Source organism: Salvia hispanica, unplaced genomic scaffold (assembly GCF_023119035.1).
Source record: "Salvia hispanica cultivar TCC Black 2014 unplaced genomic scaffold, UniMelb_Shisp_WGS_1.0 HiC_scaffold_888, whole genome shotgun sequence".
NCBI classification, from domain to species: Eukaryota; Viridiplantae; Streptophyta; class Magnoliopsida; order Lamiales; family Lamiaceae; genus Salvia; species Salvia hispanica.
In genome coordinates, this window is record NW_025952674.1 from 4,625 (window position 1) to 30,652 (window position 26,028).

General features: G+C 32.7%; 1 pseudogene; it reads left to right on the forward strand.

Moving 5' to 3' along the window:
• Window positions 1-240: 240 nt before the first annotated feature.
• LOC125200271 lies at window positions 241-25,764 on the forward strand (annotated as a pseudogene).
• Window positions 25,765-26,028: the final 264 nt, after the last annotated feature.

Consider the following 26,028-nt stretch of genomic DNA (forward strand, 5'->3'; position numbering starts at 1 on the left):
CGTCGATCGTGCATCCAACGGAAATCTGGAAATCTATAATCAGATTGAATCAAAGAATGAACAGAGGACAATCGAACTCAATTAGGAGGTTGCATATATCTGGATTGTGTGTCTATATATGCGGATGTGGAGAATTGAGGATTGAAATCGGACGACGAGAAGAAGGAGAAGAGCAGCGGCGGCGGCGGCGGATAGTGGAAGAAGATCGTGCATTCGTTGCGGCCGCTGCACTTGCTAGAGATGTCGGCGTCTCCACAGGTGCATGCCTTCGGAGCGGATTCCCCGGAGGCGTCTTCCTCCGGCACGATGAGCCAGTACGCATCGGTGAATAATCTTCGTGATCTGTGCAACGAGGAAGAGGAGGAGCGGCATCCGGATGTGGTGTTTGGCGCAATTGAAGGAGATGAGATGATCGACGCCAAGGCGGAGGAATCATCAACTCCATTGATGGATTGTAGAGAGAGAAAGTGAGAAGAGAGAGTGGTGTGGGTGTGTTTGCTGAAATACGCTTTTCATAATCTTCTCGCGAGTTTCTCTACAAAATTACCATTCTGCCCTTTCATAATTAATTAATGTAAAAATATTTTTTATGTGGCAAATTCTGGACCACTCATTTAATAAAAATGAGTGGCTGATATTGCATCTCATTTCTCAATTAGCATAAAAAATCTCAATTGATCACAATCCTATATCAATGGTGATAAAAAGTAATATTCATTGGTGATTATTTGCTTATTTTTTGTACATTATAAAATTGGTATTGTGCATTAATGCGATACATTATTGATTTTGGAAAGGGGTGGAAACCTAGGTTAGATATTTGACAAAACGGTGGATGTTTCTTCCATTTATTGCGAAAAGGGTTAGATTGGTTTAAGCATAAAAGGGGTCCTTTGCCTCCCGTCGATTTCCAAGGGGGAAAAGGGCTAAAAAGGGAGGCTCCCAGGCCTCTTGGGCAGGGGAAAGGGCTTGCGATGAATGGGACATAAACCTCAGAAACTGTCAAATTTTTAAAAAAGAGATGGCAAGGAAAAAGAGCTTCATAAGGGCGAAGAAATTTTGATTTTCTTGTACCTAAAAACATTATTAGTTCTAGTTTTGGTTTAGTCTTAGTTTTTTATTTCGTTTCTAATTTTATTAATCCTACCATTTCAAAATTTTCTAATAATTATACATTTTTATTTGGGTTAATATACACTATTAAATTAATTGTACATTATTTCAAGCACTTAACTTTCTTACGTAATTATTAAAGGGAGTTCATTATTGGGACACATTTTGAAATTAAAATAATATCATTCCATTATTAAACTTTAACATACATTATTATTCATAAAGATGTACATTTTTTATTTGACATAATTTGGGTTACATTACATTTAGGGGACGTTCATTAATAAGCACATTCCACATTATTCATCTAATTTCATCCATTATACAATTTCTTGTTCCCTTTCCCCTATTGAAAAACAACATAATCGCCCATTTGAGTCAATAATAACAATTCCCAAAAGCCCTTATGTACATTATGTTTATCGTTAAAACTCTCCCTCAAACGATATCTAAACCCTAGAGGAATAACCAAAAATTTCGTTCACTTTGGCAAAAATGGGGTACTTCCCCAAAACTACCCCCTAGCCCAAAAGGATTGCAAAACCCCTTGGGGGGAATAAATAAACTTTCAACAATCAACCCAAAAACTTTGCATTACAGATCGAATGGGCCCATTCAAAAGGAAAAAAATTCATTAAAATTAATCTATGTACATTATTTTTTAAAAATTTGGGTAATTTAAAAAAAAAAACACAAAATCGAAACAATGGTTGATTTCATGAAAAAAATGAAAAATTGATGCAAAATAAAACTAAATATAAGAACGAACTAATCACAAAAAATATATAAAACCATAGATGTCAATTGCACAACTAATACAATAACTTTTTCCAAAATTTTTCAATAATAAAAAAAAAGTCTTCAATTGAAAAAAACGACAAAATGTACATTTATGAGGAAAAATTAATGGATTAATGACAAAATCGAATACATAGAACAATAAAAAAAAAATAGGTAAATGAGCCGTGAACAAAAAACATCAACATTTGCCCTTTCCCCTTTTCGCAAAATTCTCCCCTTTTCCATTTTCTTTTTTAAAATTGGGCAATTCCTAAATCGGATCCCCCCGTATCAAAACCAAAAAAACCCGGGCATACACATCGTAAAAAAGGGGAAAAACCCAAAAACTAAACGTTTGGAACCCCACCGATGGCCCTTCAATTTCGGGGAAAGAATAACGAAAAATATACATAAAATCATAACAAAAAAAATATGAGAAAATCTATTAATTATGGAATATATGAAATCTTTATAAGAAAGAATACATTATATTTAAAATTGCATTATTGATCGAAAAAATTCCCTTATACCTTAATATTCGTACATTTTATTTTCTGCAAACTCTCGACATAACCTAATACTAACACCCTAGCCCCAATGATTGCTAAACCCTTTTGGGAAAAAATTAAACTCGGCCCAAAACATTCAAAACACGACAAATCTAAACACAAAACCCCCTTTTAATAACACAAATAAACCCAAAAAAGCTCCAAAAAACCCCTTGGAATGAACAACAACTCCACCAAAAAAGAAATTTATATAAACAAATCAGTTTTGTAATCATCATCTTAAATACTTAAATTTTCCCTTTTTCCATTGGTAAAGATACCCCTAAATTATCACGACTACTCCAATATAAGCCCGGTTTTTTTCTAGGATAAAAAAACGATGAAATTTCTGTTTTTTAGAATATCGTTTTTTCTTAAAAGGAGAATGATAGAAAAAATAAACGATGAAAAAAAGAAAGAGAAATATGCGTGAGATTGGGGGGAGAGATTAAAAACTTCCATAACCAATTTAAAAAAATAATTTCAAAAACCCTTTTCAATTTTTTAAATTTTTAAAAATTAATTATGAGGCATTTTTTTCGCCCCTTTGATCTTTATAATGGATGGTGGGATTGAGAAAGGAAAAAAGGGCAAAAATGGAAAAAGGGAAAGAATAAACCCCTATTTTTTATATATATATATATATAGGGGGGTGTTAAGGCCCTTCAAATCTTAGTGTAAAACACGGACTAATCACAAACCTGGGTCATTAGATTGGATGGTTGTGATTAGTTACATTTCATACAAAAAATTACATTATTGCCGAGGAATTATTTTAGACTAAAACGCATTGAAGAAAAAAACCCCACATTATTAAATAAAATGCTACATTATTATCCAAACTACATTATTAGTCTAAAATTTTAATCATTAGATGACAGGGGAATTAATCTCCCCCTAGATCATAAGATCCAATATAAAATGTTTTAGTTTTATTTTTTATTTACCAATACACCCTTTTAAATATATATATATATATATATATATATATATATATACTAACTTAGTTAGTATTTGATCACACACCTATATATATATATGGACATGCTCATTTGCTAACTAATTTTTTTAACCCCAAATTAAGATCGATCATGCCCGCCCATTTTTTCTAACAAAGGGGCCCTTTTATTTAGCCTAGATTTTATTTTTTTTTTTTCCTTTTATTATTTTAAAAATAATAAAAAAAGGGGTATTTTAAAACCACCCAATTTTTTTCTCCAATACTCCAAATTACGCCCAGTTTTTGTTTTCCCCCTAAATTCTCTCTTCCCCTTTTTTCGCATATCAAATTCAATTTTAAAACCAAGATTTTTCTTTAAATTCATATTTCCGATAAAGGTTAAAAATTGAAAATAGATTTTTCCCAATTAAATTTTTCCCGACCATTTTTCCTATCGCAATTTTTTTCCCTTTTTAAGCAAATTTTTGCTTGTCCATTTATGCCGATCTCATCGGATATCGCGATTGTCTTCTTTTAAGCTATTTTGCTTTCCCTTTGCATATCGCAATTGTCTTTTTAAAGCTATTTTTTGTCTTTTGTTTAATAATGGTAGGTTTTGGGTTTAATTATGTTGTTATTTTTTAAATTTTTTAAATCATTCGATAAGCATCTTCTCAATTTTTGTATTTAAGTTTACGTTTTTATTTGCTCTTTTTTCATATATTCGTTAGTAATTTAATTGTTTGATGGATGTTCTTTTATGATACATGTTTTTTTAGTAGCTGCAATTGGAGGGAAACGTTTTTGGTGATGGTTCTTGTTTTTCCAGTTTTGTAGAACAAGAAGAGATTTGAGGAACTAAAAGGGTGTTGTGGGGCCGATGTTATACATGTTCATCCACCAAATGTGGTGAAGTGAAAAGGGATCTTGGATCCGGGTTTGCCTTTAAATAGGGGGGAAAGAAGGGGGCCCCAAAAACCCCCTAAAACGATGTGGAAAATGCCATAAAATGGTTAATCATGATTAAGGAAAACTCGGCAAAGAAAAGTAAAAAACAAAGTAAATTAGTTGTTCATATCACTATTGTTTATGTTTTTTGGCATACATAATTCCTTGTTTTGGATATTCCATCATTCTTTTTTCCCTTTGGGAGGAAGAATAATAATCTCCTCTTATGTTTCGAATGTTATCTCATTTTATTTTCCATATCTTTTTAAGTTTGTTCAAAAATTTCTTTTTGCTTACATTTTCAATTATATTTAAAAAAATGGACATCAATACAAATTTATAGATTTTTTAAAAATGTATAAATTCTCAACATAACTATTTTGGTTCTCAACAAAAAGGTGTATAAATTCTCAACATAACTATTTGGAATTCTCAACAAATAGTGTATGAATTTTCAACATAAATTTTTTTAAAATTTCCAATAAATGGTGTATAAATTCTCCCAAAATCTTTTGAATTCTCAAAAAAGGGGGTATAAATTCTCCCCATAACTATTTGGAATTATCAATAAATGGAGTATAAATTCTCCCAAAATAACTATTTGATATTTTCAAAAATGGGTTAAAAAATTTCAACATAACTATTTTATTTTTTTCAATAAATGGTTTTATAAACCAACATAACTATTTGGAATTTCCAAGTCACAAAATCTTTGGGTTTTCTTCTTTATGTTCAAATTTTTTTTCCTCCTCGTTTTTTCTTTTCCCCCCCTTTATAGTTTTTTTTATGTTATGTTTTCCACCTTTTTCCTTTGTTTTTCGACTTCTTCCCCCTTCTACCTTTTTTGTTTCTTCTCAAAAATCGCCATCAACCCTTTTTTTCCCTTTTTGTTTTTTTGCTTTTGTTTTTTTAAATTTTTTTAACAAAAGACATTGTTCTCATTGTTTTCAAAGTTTGGGGATTTTTTTCATCGGTCTAGATCTTTCCCCCAGCTGTAATTTTTTGGGAAACATAAACCATGACGGTTTTGAAACAAACCCCTGACAAATATTTCAACCTTCCCCCCTTTTTAATTTCCCCAAATATCCATTTCAACATACATTTAGCTAAGACATCATCAACAATTCCCCCCCCAATATCAACATATGGGTTTCCCATTATCAACATTTAGCTAAAACACCATCAACATATAGCTTTCCCCAAAATCAACATATACCTTTTCCCCAAAATCACTATACCCCAAATCATCAAAATATAAAAATTTAAAAATCAACATCTACCCCTTTTAAAAATCAACATATAGTTTACACATCATCAACATATTATAGCTTATCCAAAATTTAAAATTTAGCTACCTCAATAACCATATTTGTACTAGATACAAAAAACTTTTTAATATTAAAACTTTAAATAATTCATTAGAGCTTAAACTTTCGGAAAAAGAAGATACATATTCTCATATCCCCATCAAATTAGAAATCAATCTACCAAAAACAACAACTACATAAGCTTATAAACATATATCACTAAAATTTGAACACTAATTCTTCATTGAAATATGAAATCTCAACGCAATGCAAAATCAAAATGGGTAAATCAATTGAAAAATCCCTTTTCGTTTCCCGGGAGCTTTTTCTTGGGAAACCATTGCACATTTTTTGAAGTGTTCTACGAAAATAAATCTATTAGTTTCATTTCTATTGACATTTTAGAGTTTAAATTTCATATTTACGTCGTTTTCTTAAAATCTCGAATCCCCTAGGTTAAGCTTTTCTTCAGGAGAAGGGAGTTTTGAATGTTTCGTATTCGAAGTGAGAGATAGTGTTTTGGAGAGTGAATCGGGTTTTGGACGAAAGAGATTGAGAGAAAAAATGATGTGAATGGCGACGAGATTGAGAGATTGAGAGAGAAAATGCATGAACGGAAAAGATTGAGAGATTCGAGAGAAAATGGGGTGAATGGGGATGAGAATGAGAGATTCAGAGAGAAAATTTTGAGAGATTCGAGAAACGATGAACGGCGAAGATTGAGAGAGAAAAGGAGTGAATGGGTGGTTGTTGAAGGTGGAGTGAATGGTTTGAGAAATGAAATTGAATGTGCGCCTGAATTTTATGTAAATCGTCCATTTTACCCTTTCGTGAGATTGTTAATTAAATATATTGATATTTTTTTATTCAATATCACCTTTGATTTTAGATCAAAGGGTCCATATTTAGTCTCAATTTGGGATTAAGGGGCTAAACTCATTAGAAGATGACTATATATATATATATAGAGAGAGGTAGTGATATAGGCCAAGTTCCCTTAAGTGTATAACTAGAGAACAAATTTCAACAAAATTAAGAAATCAAGGCTGAAATTCAGCATAGGATTTCAATATAGATCCAAAAAATTACTTCATTATAAGCAAGAATTGGTTCACTATATAAAGGCGGGGTAAAATAATCATTTAACAAAAAAGTTGAGGTTAGAACTTGAATTCCTCTCATTTAGATTAATTTTCTTGTGCACAATATCTCTTTTGCTCGAATTCACCATCGATTCTCCACCGATCCTCCTCTTTTGCTCAAATTCTCCATTAATTCTTCGCTTCCGCTCGAATTCTCCATCAACTATGCACCGATTTCTCTCTTCTGCAATTCTCTACCAATTCTCACTCATAAATGACAACTTTATGTCGTCGCCGTCTTCTTCAACTGCGCCTAAAGTTCATTTGATTCACTTTGTTGTCGCCTCCTTTCAGTGAAATAAAACATGCTTAGAGTGAAGTATTTCATGCTTAGAGTGAAGTGTTTGTGATTCATGCTTATATTGCTCTGCTTTTTTTTTCAGTGAAGTAAAACGTGTTTAGAGTGAAGTATTTAATGGTTAGAGTGAAGTGTTTGTGATCCATGATTATAATGCACTATTTTATCATTTCAGTGTAGTAAAACGTGCTTAAAGTGAAGTATTTCATGCTTAGAGTGAAGTGTTTGTGATACATGCTAATAGTGTGCTATTTTTTCATTTTAGTGAAGTAAAACATGCTTAGAGTGAAGTATTTCATGCTTAAAGTGAAGTGTTTTCGATTCATGCTTATATTGCTCGTTTTTATTTCGTGAAGTAAAACGCGTTTAGAGTGAAGTATTTAATGGTTAGAGTGAAGTGTTTGTGATCCATGGTTATAATGCACTATTTAATCATTTTTAGTGAAGTAAAACGTACTTAAAGTGAAGTATTTAATGCTTAGAGTGGAGTGTTTGTAATACATGCTAATAGTGCACTATTTTTTCATCTTAGTGAAGTAAAACGTGCTTAGAGTGAAATATTTCATAGTTAGAGTGAAGTGTTTGTTATCCATGCTTATATTGCTCAGTTTTTTTTATTTCAGTGAAGTAAAACGTGTTTAGAGTGAAATATTAATGGTTAGAGTGAAGTGTTTGTATAATGATTATAGTGCACTATTTTTTCATTTCGTGAAATGAAACGTGCTTACAGTGAAGATTTAATGCTTATAGTGAAGTGTTTGTGATCCATGCTTATTGAGTACTATTTTATCATTTCGGTGAAATAAATCTTTAGGGTTAGGAGCCCTTGCACGAAGACATGTACAAAACAAATAAATCAGACATGGATCTATTTTGACCGATTATGCGATTAAACAATTCACATGTTAAACGGATAATTGCATGCTAGAACGCAAATAATTCATGCTTAGAAAATATAAATCCTAAACATGATTTCTACGGTTTAGGGTTACCGATTTTGATTCTCCAAAGAATCGACGATTGCTCGTGCCTTCTCACGATGATCTTCAATACTAGACCACGAATCTTCTAACGGTTCCGAGCTGTATTAGACATCGGTGTGGGTGATCTTATCGAAACACTAGGACTCGAATAAAGAAGACGAATTCCTCACGGAGGAGGAGCGAAATTCTCACGGAGGAGAAAATCAAATAAAAAATTCCGTCCTCCTTTAGAGAAAATGAACGAAATTATATTATGAGAATAATAATATTTACTCTCATTTATTCTCCTATTTATATTAAGTTCATATTGTGCCCGTCGAGGATCTATGGAAGGTTTTGGATATGAGCTCCTCCAATTAGCTTTTTACTAATTAAATTGAACTCACAATTTAATACAAGCTTATATTGGAATATTACGAGCAGCCACTACGAAGTAATATTGCACTCCCCATCCAAATCCGAAATTATAAGTAATCCGGATTCATTTTGTTTATTATTTATTTTCGCGCTTAAGATATAAATGTCCATTAATTAATTAATGCGCTATGGACTTAATTAATTAACATTTTATTATAGACTTAGCAAGAAACACTTATTATTATTCATAGAGTAGTAAAACTCCAACTGGCCGTTTTCAGAATAATAAAACCTTGTTCGAGCTCCTCTTGAGGACATTATCAAGCGAGACTCACTCGTGCGCGATTCAACACAATAGCAATCCTCACCGCTAGATATTAATCACCACTACCCAATATATCAGGATTATTGGGTTGCGAAAATCCCGCACCATTTGATAAGTCAAAGTTGTGCATAATCAATACCGTATGCTCAAATGCTAACATATGTAGATTAAGAAATAGTATTTTATCAAGACCTAGTCTTTACGGTAGATAGCATAAAGAACCACGTCTTAACATTCGGTAGATCCGTTCGATTGCTATACCACACCAAACGTCATCTTATTTGGAAAGGCTTAGGAAATAATCGGATGACATTGCAACCTTTCACGATAGGTAGTCTAAACTTCATCTGGGTTATGAAATTCTTCTTTTCTTTTGCAAAGCATTTTGCATAGAACCGATTGTGTTACCTTAAAGTGGACAGCATACAACCAAGCCTACTAAGCCCAAAGAAAAGACTTAGACTTTGTTTAGCTTCTTATACATTTAAATGTTTGTAAAAGCAATCTTTATAAATGCTTGTAAACAAACCACGATGTAATAAGAATAGTGATTCTATTGGATGCTTGAGGCTACTTTCGAATAATGCTTGAATCGGGACCAAAAGTGGATCATAGAGTTTTTCGTATACAAGCAAGATTCTATTCGAGCGAAACTTGCTCGAAACATGCTTTTCAAGTATACCAAACCTAACAGTAAAATGTGCTTAAAGTGAAGTATTTCATGGTTAGGAGTGAAGTGTTTGTCATCCATGCTTAAAGTGCTTTGTTTTTCCATTTCGATGAATTAAAACATGCTTAGAAGTGAAGTAATCTAGTGTTAGAGTGAAGTATATTGTGTTCATAGTGAAGTATGGGTTTACCATTTGCCATTTGAATCAAGTATATTGTGTTTATAGTGAAGTGTTTTATGCTAATAGTGATGTATATATTGTTTACAATGAATTGTTTTGCCTTTATAACGAATGATGTTATTAACATTTTCGAAAATTGCAGGTATACTTAATGAAAGACGGAGAGAAAGACATAGAACAGCAGAAGCAGATCATGAATGAAACTTTGGCTTCTATGATTGAAGATTGTAGTAGACATATGGACATAGATGTGGAAAAAATGATTGCGAACTTCAACAAATTTCATGAACAATTGTACAAAGTGATATAATTCATAACATGTGTCTCTTTTGTTCACTGTAAAATTTATTTAGTTCATTTACATTAAATAGTTTGTTCATATTTTACATTAATATTTGGTTCATAGTATAAGGAATGCAGAACATACTTCACTAAAATGGAAACATCACTATATGCTCAGTATACTTCACTGAAATGAAAAAACAGTACACTAAAACACATGCAGAATATACTTCACTATATGCACAATATACATCACTATATGCTCAATATACTTCACTAAAATGAAAAAACAGTACACTTTAAGGCATGCAGAACATACTTCACTATATGCACAATATACATCACTATATGCTCAATATACTTCACTGAAATGAAAAAACAGTACACTACAAGGCATGCAGAATATACTTCACTATATGCACAATATACATCACTATATGCTCAAATATACTTCACTAAATTGGAAAAACAGTACACTATGCACAATATACATCACTATATGCTCAATGTACTACATTGAAATGAAAAAACAGTACACTACAAAGGCATGCAGAATATACTTCACTATATGCACAATATTCATCACTATATGCTCAATATACTTCACTAAAATGAAAAATCAGTACACTATAAGGCATCCAAAACATACTTCACTATATGCACAATATATATCACTATATGTTTAATATACTTCACTAAAATGGCTAGAGTGAAGTATTCAATGGCTAGAGTGAAGTGTTTGTGATCCATGCATATAGTGCACTATTTTATCATTTCAGTGAAGTAAAATGTGCTTAGAGTGAAGTGTTTGTGATGCATGTTTATAGTGAAGTAGTATATCGTATTTATAGTGAACTGTATTGACTTTATAGTGAAGTATATTGTGTGTACGATTTTGTATGGGTTTTATAGTGAAGTATACTGCCTTTAGAGTGAAGTGTATTGTCTTTATAGTGTAGTATATTGTGATTACATGTTTAAGCACTCAAAACATATTTCATTATATACTAACATCAACAAATGCTTCATATGCATTTATACGAGTGAATTGTAATGAAGGTAAAGTGAACCAATTTTGTCTTACAGTGCACCATCTTTGATCGTCTCACAAATTCATGAGATAGAAAAATCAACTCTTGCGATGAAATACTAAATTAGCATATCATGAAATCGACTATTAGCGATGGAGAAATCAGCTCTGCTATGAAAATTGATATAGCAGATCGTGAAATTAACAACTGACGATGGAGAAATCAGCTCTTGCGATGAAAAGTGATATAGCAGTTCGTGAAATCGACAATTAAGATGAGGAAATCAGCTCTTGAGATGAAGATTTTGCAAGATGTGATTGTTGAACAATGAACAAGAGCGTGAGCGATGGAGATTGTAGCAAATCTGCATAAGTTTTGTTGCGCCATATTGAAGCGATGGACTCCGTCGAGGAAGAAGAGGATTCTCTTGTTGTTGCGCAAGACGCTGGTGATGCGTAGATGGAGATGAAGTTGTAGGAGATGGAAGAGGAGCACGAGAAGGTGAGGCGCGAGCATGGAGGTTTATCGGTGGCGGAGCGGAGGAGAGCGTCGCCGAAATCTAGATGATTTTGTGTGAATCTGGATGAAGCGTGAATCTCCCATAGATTATGGTTTCCAAAAATGCCCTTGTTAATTACTTTTTAATTAAAATATGTAAAAATAGTTAAGCCATAAGATTAATTTAGAGTATTAAGATGTGTGGCTGAGATTTGTTCTCTAGTTATACACTTAAAATTAGTTAAACACTGATCACTCTTCTATATATATATATATATATATACATATAGGGTAGTGATAAAATGCAAACTTATATATTGTATAAACTCAAAACTCCTCAACACAGCTTCAACACAGTTTCAATACAATATCAACACAGTGTAAAATTTCAAGATTTTAATGTCAACACAATATCAACACAATATCAATCATTGACTTCCATTGAAATTCTATTGACATTTTTCGATGTTTTTTTGTGATCTGTTGACATTTTTCTATGGTCCAGATCATAGTTTCGAGTTTGTACAATATTTAGAGTTTTCATTTGATCGCATTCCTATATATTATATATATATATAGTGTCTTGTTAGGTTAAGATTATTTACCTTAATTGAGAATTGAGATGCAATATGGGCCACTAATCCATAAGATTCATGAAATGTCAACAGTTAGCACATTATGTCAACAAAGGGGTATAATTGTAATTTTATTAATAAAATGGAGGAAAACATAAAATTGTATTTCAAATCATTTTCTAATTTCGACGACATTCAGATCTGCAAATCTGCAAATCTTCATACAATTCACACAATTGTGCAAAATCGAAAACCTTCAAAATCTCGCTGAAAAATCTGCTGATCTTCAAATTTCAATTCGTAGACCTTCAAAATCGAAGAGCAAAATCGAACAGTTTTCTGCAATGACGATCGAAGAGCAAAATCGAAGACAATCGGCTGAAGCGCCGATTGTAGCTGAATCGGCTGAAGCAACGATCGAAGAGAATCGGCATTCCAAATCGGCGGAGATCGTGAGAGATGAAGACGGAGAAGTGGATTTGACTAGCGTTGTTTCTACATTTCCGTTCCTGTTCATCGATTGATACTTTCAGTTTTGGCTCGAACTTTCACTTTTTTTCTTCACTCAAGTTAGAGATTCGATTTTTTTTTCCGTGTTATATGTCTTCTTTTTAATTATTTGTGTAGTCATTTTGATTTGGAACTGTCTGATGATTCTTGTGCAATGCCCTGGTTTTCTGATGTTCAATTGCTGAGAATAAAATCTGATCGTCTTTTCTCCTTTTTTAATTAGTTTAATTTGTGTTCTGCTTTTTAGGTTTGTTTATGTGATTTTGTTGAAATGTTTTTAGCTGATAGTGGAGTGGTGAGTCTCTACATTTACTTTTTCGACATTTCTTTTAAATTTTGTAGGCGATCTGGTAGTAATTAGGAATCTTTCATTGCGACCTGGTTCTTGAGGGCATTGGAAAATTTGAGGTTTATTTTGTCACTTAATTGAAATTTATTTTCACAGATCGTTTCAGGAAAGTGTTTGTTCTTGATATTTTGATTGGTCATAAGTAGTGAAAGCTTGAATTTTTAAATTTTAAGTAATTGATTCAGGTTAAGAATTTGATTCAAATTTTAAGTATATTACTTCGATTTTAGTGAATTAAAACACATCTGCATTTGTTTTCTTATGAATTCGATTTCTGAATTTTTTTGTTGATAAGTGATGGTAGAATCAGAAGAGATGGATTTGTTTAAATTTTTAAGATTATTGACATTTTATACAACAACTATTGACATAGCTATAATAACAAACTGTATGATTGTTGAATAGCTGTTGAAATAATTTTATTCACATAGTGTATGCTTGTTTGAATAGCTATTAGGATGGCTGTAGAAAACATATGTATGGTTGTAGTAGTAAGTCAATAGCTATTGACATAGCTATAATAACAGACTGTATGATTGTTGAATAGTTGTTGACATAATTTTATTGACATAGTTTATGCTTGTTTGAATAGCTGTTAGAATGACTGTAGAAAACATATGTATGGTGATACGCCCGGATTTTGCACTGTTTTAAGGCCATTATTTGGTCCGTTTTTGTTATCAAAATCACTCTACATGTCCATTATTTGCATATTCTATACATTTTGGTATTTTGACGTGTTTTGTGAGAAATGTGCATATTTATTTACCAAATTTTGAAGATCTTTTCCTTCTATGATGAGGAATAATCTTCCCCTATAAATAGGACCTCAAGCTTCATCAAAAAAGAGTTTCACACAACAAGAACACATTCATAGAGAAAGAGAGTGACTACTTGCAACATTCATAGAGATCAAAAGCTAGAGTACTTCAATTGTGCAAGGAGTTGGAGAAGGATTTCAAGAACATCAAGAACGACAAGGATTCAACCTACGGGTTTTATTTGCTTTAGTTTTATGTTCAAATTGCTTTCCCTTCAATCTATGTTTTTAGTTTATTCAGTCATGTGTAACTAAACTCATAGGATTCTAGGGATGTGTTAGTAGCAACTTTGGTTATACAATTCCGTTTTCTATTTAATATCCGTTTTGTTTTTACTTTGTTTCTTCCCTAAGTTAATCATGATGCTTCATAATTGAGTGACACAATTATGTATGATTCAATACAACTTGCTTCATAACTGTGACAGAGTTCTAGCGAGTTAGATCCACTTAGTAGACACTACAGTTAGCTTCCTTTAAAACGGCACTGTTAATTGAGAGTGAGGACTTTTCAAGGGTCTTAGGAGCTTTTTGGAGTTACGTGTTAGGATTGACAACCCTAATGTTAGTAATCAACGTTTGTATCGCATGAGCATAAGCTAGGTGACTCGTCCTTTCAAAGTATTAACTGTGCTAGGGTATTGTAGTTTGGAATTTGTATAACCATAAAAGTGAAAGCACATCCATGGAATTCCCCTTATCTCTATACTTTTCTCTCCGTGATTTGCTTGCATTTAGTTGTTTACTGTTTTTAATATTTACTGTTTTCAAAAGTTTCCAAAAATTCTTGTTTCTCCAGATAGTAATTGAGTTCTAGTAGAAGATAGACACTTTGTGTACATCTTCCCCGTGTTCGATACCCGGTACTAACCTTTTGCTATACTATACCTACTCTGTATACTTGCAGGTATTTATAGTGCAAATAAAAAGTGCATCAAAGACGCGTGGCAATTAAATTACACTAGGATCATGAATATACTTTTATCAACACTGTAATCATACTTTATTAAATTGATGACAATCTAAACAACATAAAATTAATATATTGTAGCCAAAGAGCAACCAACACAGGGCTATAGACACACAAATACCAAACAACAAAAAAGTACATAACATTATCATGCATCCTCATCTCCTTCAGAAAACGTATTGGTCTCCTAAGACCTAACACGTATTATGTCCAAACAGTGTCACATAAAAAACCAAGCCAATTACCTCAAACAAGGCAACTAAGGATTTGAAAACCACAAAAACTAAGAAAAAGGCAAACCACATAGCAATTAGTTAATAACAAAATTATAGCCCTAAACTGTGTCAGCTGATAGTTTTGGAGGATTTAAATATGACCTATATATGCTGCGCCAGTCGGCAATAGTTAGAAAATATAAAGCGAACATGATTTAGTCAATCTACCGGACAATGCCTTATATTGACGCAACGCCATATACCTAAAACAAACTGACTCGTTGATTTAAGGCAAAGGTTGGGGTAAGTTCGTGATAGCCAAAAATAGCAAGAAAAAAAAGTCAGATGAAGACAAACAATAACTAGACCACACCCTGAGTTGTGCCGGTCATCGATTTGTAATCATTGAAATGGGTCGTTGAATTATGGTGATGATGTGCTCGAATCCACAATGATGACACGTAGAAGTGGCATGTTAAGGACAACATTAGCACTATCGCTGCCCGCCCTACCCCTGCGCATTGTTACCGGATCTCCCAGCTCGCTTCTCCCATCCTGCGAAATGCGAATATGAGATCTAAATATCACTTTTAAATTTTGGATGTAACTTGTAAGCATGTTAGCTGTTTTTTTTATTATAAGTGTCGACAAATTAGTAGCATTTGTATTTTAAAGCAAAGGCATTGTAAATTGTACTTTCATAATTTGCAATGTCATCTTAAAAAGGAACGGTAATGAATTCGATCAAGACGTTCTTCACACATTCATGCTTTCACAATCCGCGTGATGATGTTAAACTTTCATATAATCTACAATGTGCTATAATTCATTCATATATTTATAGTAATTTATATCTATTGAGTATTGTAGTACCTATTTAGTGTTTAACTATAGACCAAATTTCCACCATACTAGATAAAAAGTGGAAGTCTTAGATTGGGTTCTAAAATTTTTAGATTTGAAAACATTGAGATCACTATATGGGCGTTTTAGTTCGCTATAAGGTTTTACTCCCTCCGTCCCAGAAAGATTGTCCCAGTTAATTTTCTGCACTCGTTTTGCAAAAATAATAATAGGTAAAGTTGAAAGAGAGTAAAATAAAAAAAAAGAATAATGTAGGTAAGACTATTCTCTAGATTATTCTCTCTTTTACTTTACTTTCTCTCTACTTTAACTATTTATCATTATTTTTGCAAAACGAGTGTGAAAAAAGAAATGGGACAATCTTTCTGGAACGAAGGGAGTAGTTCACAATGCAAAGTGAACCAAAACGTTCTTATAGTGAACTATGTGTCTTCAAAGTCTGTCTAATCTCATTCTTCCAACTTTCAATCTCATTCTTAAATAAAAGAAGCGTTTATTAAACTTTAAACATGGACAACAAACCATCCAACAATAAAGTATTAATTATAGACGTAATGTATAAAGGCAAAAGACTTTAGCACTACTTAAATTATGACCTAACTTTACAAATCAATTTTGTTGCAAATTAGTCAACCTCCACTAATTCGCTTTAAGTAAGAGTGTGTGTGTGCGCGTTTTTGAGAGAGAGAGAGAGAGAGGTGATGATGGAATCATTTTTTTTCATAGGAGAAAATTAAAGGATATGATAAGCAATATTTGGTGATGCGCATGATTGGGGTCTTCTTGCCTACAAATTACTCATTTGAAATGTAAACCAATAATGAAATGAGTTTAAATATTGGCAAATTATATCACATCGTTTGCTTCTTTGTAGTATATAATTATGAACTCAATAGTCAATAATAAGTTGTTTATTCGAATAAAATTATACGTACTCCATTCCGAAAAAATAGTTTTTAATTACTATTTTAGTCCGTACATCCAAATTATTTCATACTTTATTTTTGAAAATTTTAACATATTACACAAATAATTATTTGGATTATCTACTAACACAACTTTTATTATTAGTATTTATCTTTAATTTTTTATTATATTTTACTAAATTCATATTAAAAACCTTATTATCTCCAAAATGTCTAATTTTAGAGCATTCCCATCCGTGCTCTTAGCTAAGAATACAGAGGTGGGCCCGGACCCACTTTTACTTCTTATCCTTAGCTAAGAGCACAACACCCACATCCGTGCTCTTCCGCTAAGGACAAGCTCAAGGGTCCCACTATTCTATTATTCAATTTAAATATTTCAATTACTAAAAACATTTTTACATTATAAAAAATATATTAAAAAATAAAAATTACATAATTAAAATCCTAAAAAATAAAAATTACATAATTGAAATTCTAGAAAATAAAAAAATACATAATTAAAATCCTACAAATTAAAAATTCCTATAATTAAAGTGTTATGGGAATTTTTTGTGTTGAAGTGCGGGTATTTATAGATGAAAATGTGAATTTTGGGGGAAAAAATTGAAAAATAAATTAAAAGTGGGTAGAAAACGGATATAATTTTTTGGGAAGTGGGAAAATATATTTTTTTTATTTAAAAATTTTGAATTTTAAAAAAAAATAAAAATAAAAAAATCAAATTTAGCCGTTAGCCAATAAGAATACGCCACGTAGGGCTGCTCAGCGGACGTGCTCTTAGCTAAGAGCAGTGTCGTGCCGCTGGCACCTATGGACAGCTCGCAGCAGCAGACGGACGGACGGAAGGCCGGACGCCACCGCTACTGATGCTCTTAGAGGGGGCTATAGAGTATTTATCAATATTAGTGCAAAAAATGACTCATGAATAAAAGTAGTGAGTTTGAATTTTGTTTTTTGTAAGTCACCCCTTCTCAAAATGCACCCTCAGATAGAACATGTGTGATCCCAAATACAAGAGATAGTAGTAACTGTTACTAATAAATTGCATCGATATTCTTGGTTATATTTACCAGTTAATAACTACTAACATAATTTTGCAGTATATTATAATGTCCAATTTAGAATTACCTGAAAGATATGTTTTCTATCAATACCTCAATAAGAAAGAGCTATAAGAAAATTATTTTTAATTTAGCATTTAAATTATTAGACAGCTGTAGATCTTTTCTCAACCCCCACAAAATTATAGTATAGCCGGAATCTTTTTTTTGTAATAATTTTAAAGGATGTAGGTGATTTATTCCAGTTTTAAAAAATTTTAGTAAAAAAAATTTTAGTAACCTTTAAAAGAAAAAACACTTTTGTTGTTAAAGCGTCCCAATTTTTCCTCCCCATTCTCCATTTTCCCTGTAGCGTCGTATGGGGAAAAATTTATGAGTTTTTACCCATTTAAAAGATTCCGATGGTTTTTCCTTATTTCCCCCTTTAACTCAATATTTCATTTTTACATCATTACTAATTTAATTGTTTTATTTTTGTATATAATAAAGCTAGCTAATTTATAAACAAGAAAAATAATAGTAATAAAGTTGTTGTTTTAAAACACGGTAAAATTAAAAGACAAAAATTTAAAAAAAAAAAATGGGGGGAAATTTTTTTTTAAATTAATTATTAAATTTTAAATTTATAGGGTTAAAAAAAAAATTTTTATCGCCGGATTTTTCCCCGGGTTGGTGGCGATTCCGGTTTTTTGGGGGTTTCGGCTTTAAATTTTCCCCAATTGCGCGGTTTTCCCCACCGGTCCCCCCCTTGGGAAATTTTCGGCGATGTCGGGGGAAAAAGCGGATTCCCGGGGGGTGGGAGTCTTTTTTAAAAGGCGGGAGGAGGCTTTAAAAAAAGAATGTTTCAATTTAAACGTAATATATTAGCACTTAACATTTAAAATTTACAAAATGTCGCAAAAATATCTTAAACAACTAGTGGAGATGCAATAACATAGCTATCTATACCCCTTAAAGGGCGTGACATGCAGATTTCTAAAATTAAAATTTATGATTAGAGATATTTTTATGATATCATCTAAATTAAGCATACATTTTTTATGCTTTAAATGTTCAGACAATTTTAATAATAATAAAATGTCATATTTTTCCAAAAAGGTTAAGTAAAGAATAAAATTGAGCATTTAGATTAGATTTTAAAATTTTCCCCCTACCAAGTACCAATGGTAGCGAAGTTCGTGGGACCATTAATCGGTCATGCCACGTGGAAGTTTGCATGGTGTATTTAGTGATGTGGCATGGGGGGGTGGGCCCCACCCCACGGGTTGTGAATTTACCTCCTTTATGAAAAATTAGAATTTAAATATGTGTCCTCTTTATCCAGTCCCAAATTTTTTTGTCATTTATATGCTGATTTAATATTTTATTTAAATTGTTTACATTAGAATTCATATAGTAATAAATAAACATGCAAATTTGGGGTTTTTAAATTATGAAAAAATGTGGTCTCCTCTCACTTTTAAAATTCAACCATAAAAGTTCCCCCAGAATTTCCTATATAGTGTAAAACATGAAATATGTCCTAATCAAATATCAACACACCATACCATGAATAAAACCCATTTGTAGATGACAAAATTTTTAAAGAGATAGACAAGGCCATATGGCTTTCACCCTTATATCCACTACAAATCATGTGCACTCATTAATCAATTTGGGTGAAATTTAAAGCAAAGGATGAAAAAGAGAGAACCCATCGTAAAGGGAAAGGAGCTTTTTTAAAAATTAGGGATTAAAAAAAAAAAAGAAAAAGGAAAAGGGCATGATTCTTGTGGTTTACGACTTGGGGAATACTTTCTTTTCTTCAGGCCTCGTCAATATAAAATTTTTTTCCAATTTGACGATTCACTTTTTTTTTAAAATTAGTCTATTGTATTTTTTTTTATTTTATATTTTTTATACGGAGCATTATGAAAAATGATAAATATTTTTTGTGGATGGTATGATATTTGAATAATAAAATGTAAAAATACTCAATTTCTTCCCCTTATTGGCATCTCCTCATTTGTGATTTTTTTATATAGTACTGTGATGATAAAAAGTGGGATCTTGCTTTAATTTTTTTTAAATTGCAAAAAATTTCTTTTAAATATAGTGTATTAAAAATATTTTTCCGATGATTTTCTATGTCAATAAAAACTTAATTGATAGTAGTACTAATTAAATACATTGTATTGATATTAATATTTAAAATGTCAACTTATTTTTAAAAAATAAACATAAATTTATGTTGATATTTTTAATAAATTCGTTGATGAATTAAAGTTAACAAAATAAGAAAGTTAATATTGTAAATGCACTTGGTATGATTATAATATAAAAAATTTTATGTATCAATTCAACTTTTTGAAAAAATAAAGAGAAGATATGGTGCTTTTTTGACTACTAACCATTATCGCTAGTATTGTAATTCAATGATATTAATTTTTATATGTATTTGGAAAGTTGACCAAGTTCGGGTTTCTAATTCAATTATAATTTTTTTGGGAAAAATTGCTAAGTAGAGGAAAATAATTGATGTTAATGCAATTCCCGGTCAATTGGTTGAGACGTTTTAATGATGTAATCAATTATCATAACAATCCTAATATCTCGACGTCTAGATAGTTAGTAGAAGTTTTTTTTTTTTTTTCCAATTACATTATTGTGAAACACACAGTACACATATATATGGTTAGTTGTTAGTGCATCCATTCATTGATTTTATTAAATTTATTTATTAATTGTCTTTAAAACATTTGCAATGTTAATCTTTGTGATACGTGGCGCAATACACTGTAGTCTGCAACAATACTAATGCTATTTTATACTAGTAGCTTACTACTATCTTTATTTACTTTTCTCTATTTTATGAGAATTCTAATATTTTTATTAGAAGTAATTTTGGTACAATTTTATTGATAATGTTCTTATAGACCGATAGAAAACATTAATCTCATCAGATTAATAGATTATAGATGTAAAGAAAATGGCTTACCAAAATACAGCAAGCATAATAAGCTTATGTACAAATTCGAACTATATTCTATTTGCTTAATAAGATCGTATACAGACTTCAAGATTTATACTCTATATTCAATGAGCTTAGTAAATTTTAATAAAATATAGTATTAATTCTTTTATTACATTTATGGAAACCAATTTCATAATTTCATCGTCTGAAACTCCGAAATCCGAATATATAAAGGCCGATACCGGTGGCAGTGTGTCACAATTTACCAATTCTTCTACAATTATAGCAACATATTTTATATAATATTATAATATAACAGACATCATTTAAAAATTAATTGTAGAGACCAATTTCTTCTTCCAAAATCTTTTTAAAAAATTATTATAACTCTCTCAATTTAAAAGGATTTAAAAAAATACATATTAAAAGTAATTTTATGAAGATTCTAATAAAATTCTAATTGAACATATCTACATAGATAATTTACTGTGCTGGTTGTATTCTATATACATAGTATATATATTGATTTAGTTAGTTATATAGGTTTGTGTTAAAATGACCTTCTTAAAATGACATGACTTACTCTTAATAATGATTATACACGTTGACATGATATTATAAGCTACTGCTTAAAATCTATAGATTGCTATATAGTTGTCAGGATATTATTTAGTGAAAATGATTGTATAGTGTATACTATTACTTGCATCTTTTTTAGGTTTGTTTTTATTTCGCGTGACAGGTTATTATTAATAGCGTTACAAATGATTGATAAAAATGATGTATGATGTTATTTTAAGAGTGGTGGACTAACACACCTATATATATCCTATATATTAGGCTGAGTTTGTAGTATATATGCATATTGTATTATAGTAAAATTTGTTGATTGAGTATGTGCAAAATGTTGATTATATTATTATAGGATGTTAACTGAATTTGTAATATATGATGATTAAGTTTGTATATATTGTTGATAATATATTGATTGCATTCAATAAATATGATGATTAAGTTTGTACTATATGATGATTGAGTTGATTGAATTTGTAATATGTGTTAATGGTATTATATATATTTACTGTGTTTCTAATACTTTATTTATTAAGATTCATACGATTTTGAAATAGACTAAACTCACTATAAAAAAGGCTAATGACATTTTTTAATATAATTAAAAATGTTAATTTGTGTTTGTAAATATATATCAATGCTTTAAAAATATGTTTATTGTTAATGTCGCAACTAAAATAAGGGAATTCAAATGGAAATGTCATAGAAAAAACAAAAGATTGATATAATTTTTCGTCAACTTAAGGATATTATTTTGCGTCCTTAATTAATAATAGTAGTTATTTTTTTAAAAATTCAACGCAAATAATTGTGTCTCTATTTGCATATTTTTTTAAAAATACTAAGTTTTTATAAGTAGTTTAAGTTTAATAATAAGCACTAAAATAATGTTGCAAGTAGATAATGCAATTATAGCTTAACTAAGAACAGACGCACGAGTATTTTAACCGGTCAAAGTACTATTCCATGTTTCCTTTATTTAGTAGTGAAAATGAAATGTCAACATTTTGATTTTTAAGAACCGAATTTGACCTAAACAAAATTTATTTGCATACCAATTTCGAAAAGTAAATAAACTTCGACTTAACTAGGACTGGATTTATTTATTGATCTACTTTAAAAGTATTCAATATTTTTACACCACCAATGATTTTATTACTATACTTAGTTGTACAAAGTATTAGATGAGTCAAATTATACAAAGCCCGATTTAGTACTTCCTCTGTTTCGTAGGAGTTACATTTAGTGTAGAAGAGTTTTTAAAAATGTAAAAAATAATGAATTGAAAAATTAGTGGAATATGAGTTTCAATTTTTTTTATTGATTCTATAATAGAATATATGAAGTAGATTAATAGAATATGTGACCTACTTATCAATTAATGCAAAGTGAAATATAACACTGAAAATACGACATGACTGATGTATACAAAATTGCATAGTTAAAAATATTTTATAAGTATCTAGTAGTAATCATGGAAAATTCAGAGACCGATAGTATAAAATTGGAAACTAAAATGCAAATTAGAAGATGGAGTACTACAAAACCTTACCACTAAACAAATAAATCTATATACAAAAGAAATTAATAGATTTGAATAAAATATTGATAGATGTAGAAAAGCAAAAGGAAGAACATTGAATATAGTACTACTATATAGTATTATACTTAAAAAATGTTGTAATTAATAGAAAATTAAATTTGAACGATTCTAACTAGCAAACGAATTAAACTCAAAACTTCGGAATATTCACCTCCAACGAGGCAATACACAGCACGAATATCGTATCATTAGGTACAAACTACTCATCAGTTTATTTTCATGAAATTGAAGAATTAATTATAATAAAATTCCAAAAAGTTAAATAATTAGAAAATGAAAATAAACAGATACAGCGCGTAGATACAGATAGTAATATAGGTTTCTCACTCTAAAAGTTGGGAGAGAGAGAATCTGGACGCCAGCGATGAAGGGAGAGATCAAAGCTTCCTCAGGTCAAAGCTGGCATCTCTTGTTTAAAGCCCTTCTTCTCCCCCTCCTCTCCTCTTCACTCATCTCTCTCTCTCCAATCCCTCTCTCTGATTCAAATCACCTCTCCTCGCCGTGAGAGGGAAGATTTTCGGATTGGATTGGATAGTACTATGTTTTTCACCCACATTTAAACAAGAAGATACTCCAGTTTTTAATGGTTGATTACTGCAATCCATCGATGGCTGTCGCGTCTCCGTCTTTCGCCGGCGGAGAGAGAAACATTGGTGGCTCACCAACAAAAAGGTATCGCAAAATTGAATTAAATCCTCTCTCAATCGTTATTATTATTATTATTATTTGGTGTTGATTATGTGGTGGAGTGGAGATATTGATGAATCGCTGCAAATGTATTGCAGATTGTGGATAGATACGTGAGGAAGCCAGAATGTTGATTGCGACGCAGGAGCCGAGCGAGATTACGGCGGCGTTGGGGATCCTGGAGGCGGCGCTAGCGTTGGCGCCGCGCATGGAGGTTGCGCTGGAGCAGAAGGCGCGGTGTTTGCTGTACCTCCGGCGGTTCAAGGAGGTGGCGGATATGCTGCAGGATTATATCCTGAGCTTGAAAACGGTCGCCTCTGACGATTCGTCGTCGAGCGCATCGTCGGACAACTCGTCGACTCAGCTATCGAGAGAGCGAGTCAAGCTCCTCTCCTCCAGCGGCGACTCACTGAGTGGGGACGAGACGGCTTTCAAGTGTTTCTCCGTCTCTGATTTGAAGAAGAAGGTGATGGCAGGGCTCTGTAAAAACGTCGACAAGGAAGGGCAATGGAGGTAAATTCGTCGAACCTTCATCTCCTTCTCTCTAATAATATCATTGTTTAATGTTGAATCATTATGGTTGTGATGGATGCTTGAATTTTACGCGAAGCAAGCTGTTCGCAATTAATGAAACTTCACCTAATTCACTCCTTATTAATTCGTGATGTTGCTATCGTAAAAGTCAAATTCGTCGATATCTATGTCCAGATTATTTGCCAACGACGAACTTTCATAACCTGATTTAAATAATCAAATTCATCAATCAATCTGTTCACTCGTTTGATCGAGTTGAACCGACTCAGTTATCTGACGCATTTCATCAAACAGGTACTGATATTGGGGCAAGCCTGCTGCCACCTCGGCTTAATGGAGGAGGCGATGGTGCTCCTCCAGACCGGAAAGCGCATCGCCACCGCCGCATTCCGCCGCCAGAGCATCTCCCTCTCGGACGACATCTTCTCCTTTAACAAGTTCCCGCGCTCCGGCGAGATTCTGGTCAGCAACCAGCCCCAGACTCCGCCGAAGACAGAGTCCGAGAGCATTTCCCACCCCCTGCCACATCAAGCTCCTCATCCGCCGCAAGACAGCCGCGATCGCCGCTCTGGACGCCGGACTCTATGCCGAGGCCATCCGCCACTTCTCCAAGATACTGACGGCCTGCCGTGGCGCACCCCAGGGGTTCCTATCAGAGTGCTACGTCCACCGTGCTACTGCCTTCCGCTCGGCTGGCAGGATCGCGGAGGCGATCGCCGACTGCATCGCGCCCTCGCCCTCGACACCTCGTGCATCGACGCCCTCACCATTAGAGCCGGCCTTTCGAGACCATCCGATGCTTGCCGGACAGCCTCCATGATTTGGAGCATTTGAAACTGCTCTACAACTCAATCCTTCGAGATAGGAAACTGCTCCGGCCCCATTTGGAAGCGGCAGAGCGTTCAATACAGAGAAATTCCGCAAATTGTGCTCTTTAGCAACCAAAATTCAGCAGCTGAAGCAGAGGGTTGCCGCTGGAGAAACCGGAATGTGGATTACTACGCATTGATCGGATTGAGAAGAGGGTGTTCGAGATCAGAGCTTGAAAGAGCTCATCTCCTGCTCACGCTCAAACACAAGCCGGATAAATCGTCGAGTTTCATAGAGAGGTGCGAGTTCGCGGATGAGAAAGATATCGATTCTGTCCGTGATCGGGCAAAAATGTCGTCCTTGTTGCTGTATAGGTTGGTCCAGAGGGGATACACTAGTGTAATGTCGACAATTTTGGATGAAGAGGCCGCGGAGAAACAGAGGAAGAAGGTCGTAGCCGTTCAGCAGCCTCCGCCAATGGCGGTGGCGGAGGAAAGCAAGGCCATCAAAACTCCACCACCTTCAGTTTTTCAAGGCGTTTTCTGCAGGGATATTGCGGTGGTCGGTAATCTGCTGGCGCAGGCTGGTTTCAACCGTCCGATTCCGTGAAATACGAAGCTTTGAGCTGTTGACTTAAGTGGTGATTATTATTATTATCGCGGTAAAAAAAAGGGGAAGTTGAATAATGTTGGTGGTTTTGAAATGTTAATAGACCGGCGGGAGAATCTGATTCTGGTGGCAATGTACAAATCGTTAAACCTGTAGTACTACCCTCCCAGGATAAAAATTTTGTTACTTTTATTTATGCTATCTTTGAGTATGTACAGATTTAATTTCAATTTGTCATAATTTGAGATGGGAGGTTGGAAATTAATGAGATGCATATGCAATAGGAGAAGTTGCCTTTACATGTTGGGTTTTTGCCTTTTTGGCTTATATCTGATGTCTTGTGTGAATGCAGTATTCACTTTAAAAATCAATGTCAGCCTTATCCAACTCACATCTCCCCAAAGCCTGACATTCCACGAGGTTTTTCATCGCACAACTCTCTTTGCAAAAATGTCTAGATCTTGTTTTTTGCTTCATTAAATTCAAATTCATTACCCCACATTAAATAACTATGTATTGATATTCAATGGTTTCTTGTTGAATGTCTGGATCATCATTCTATC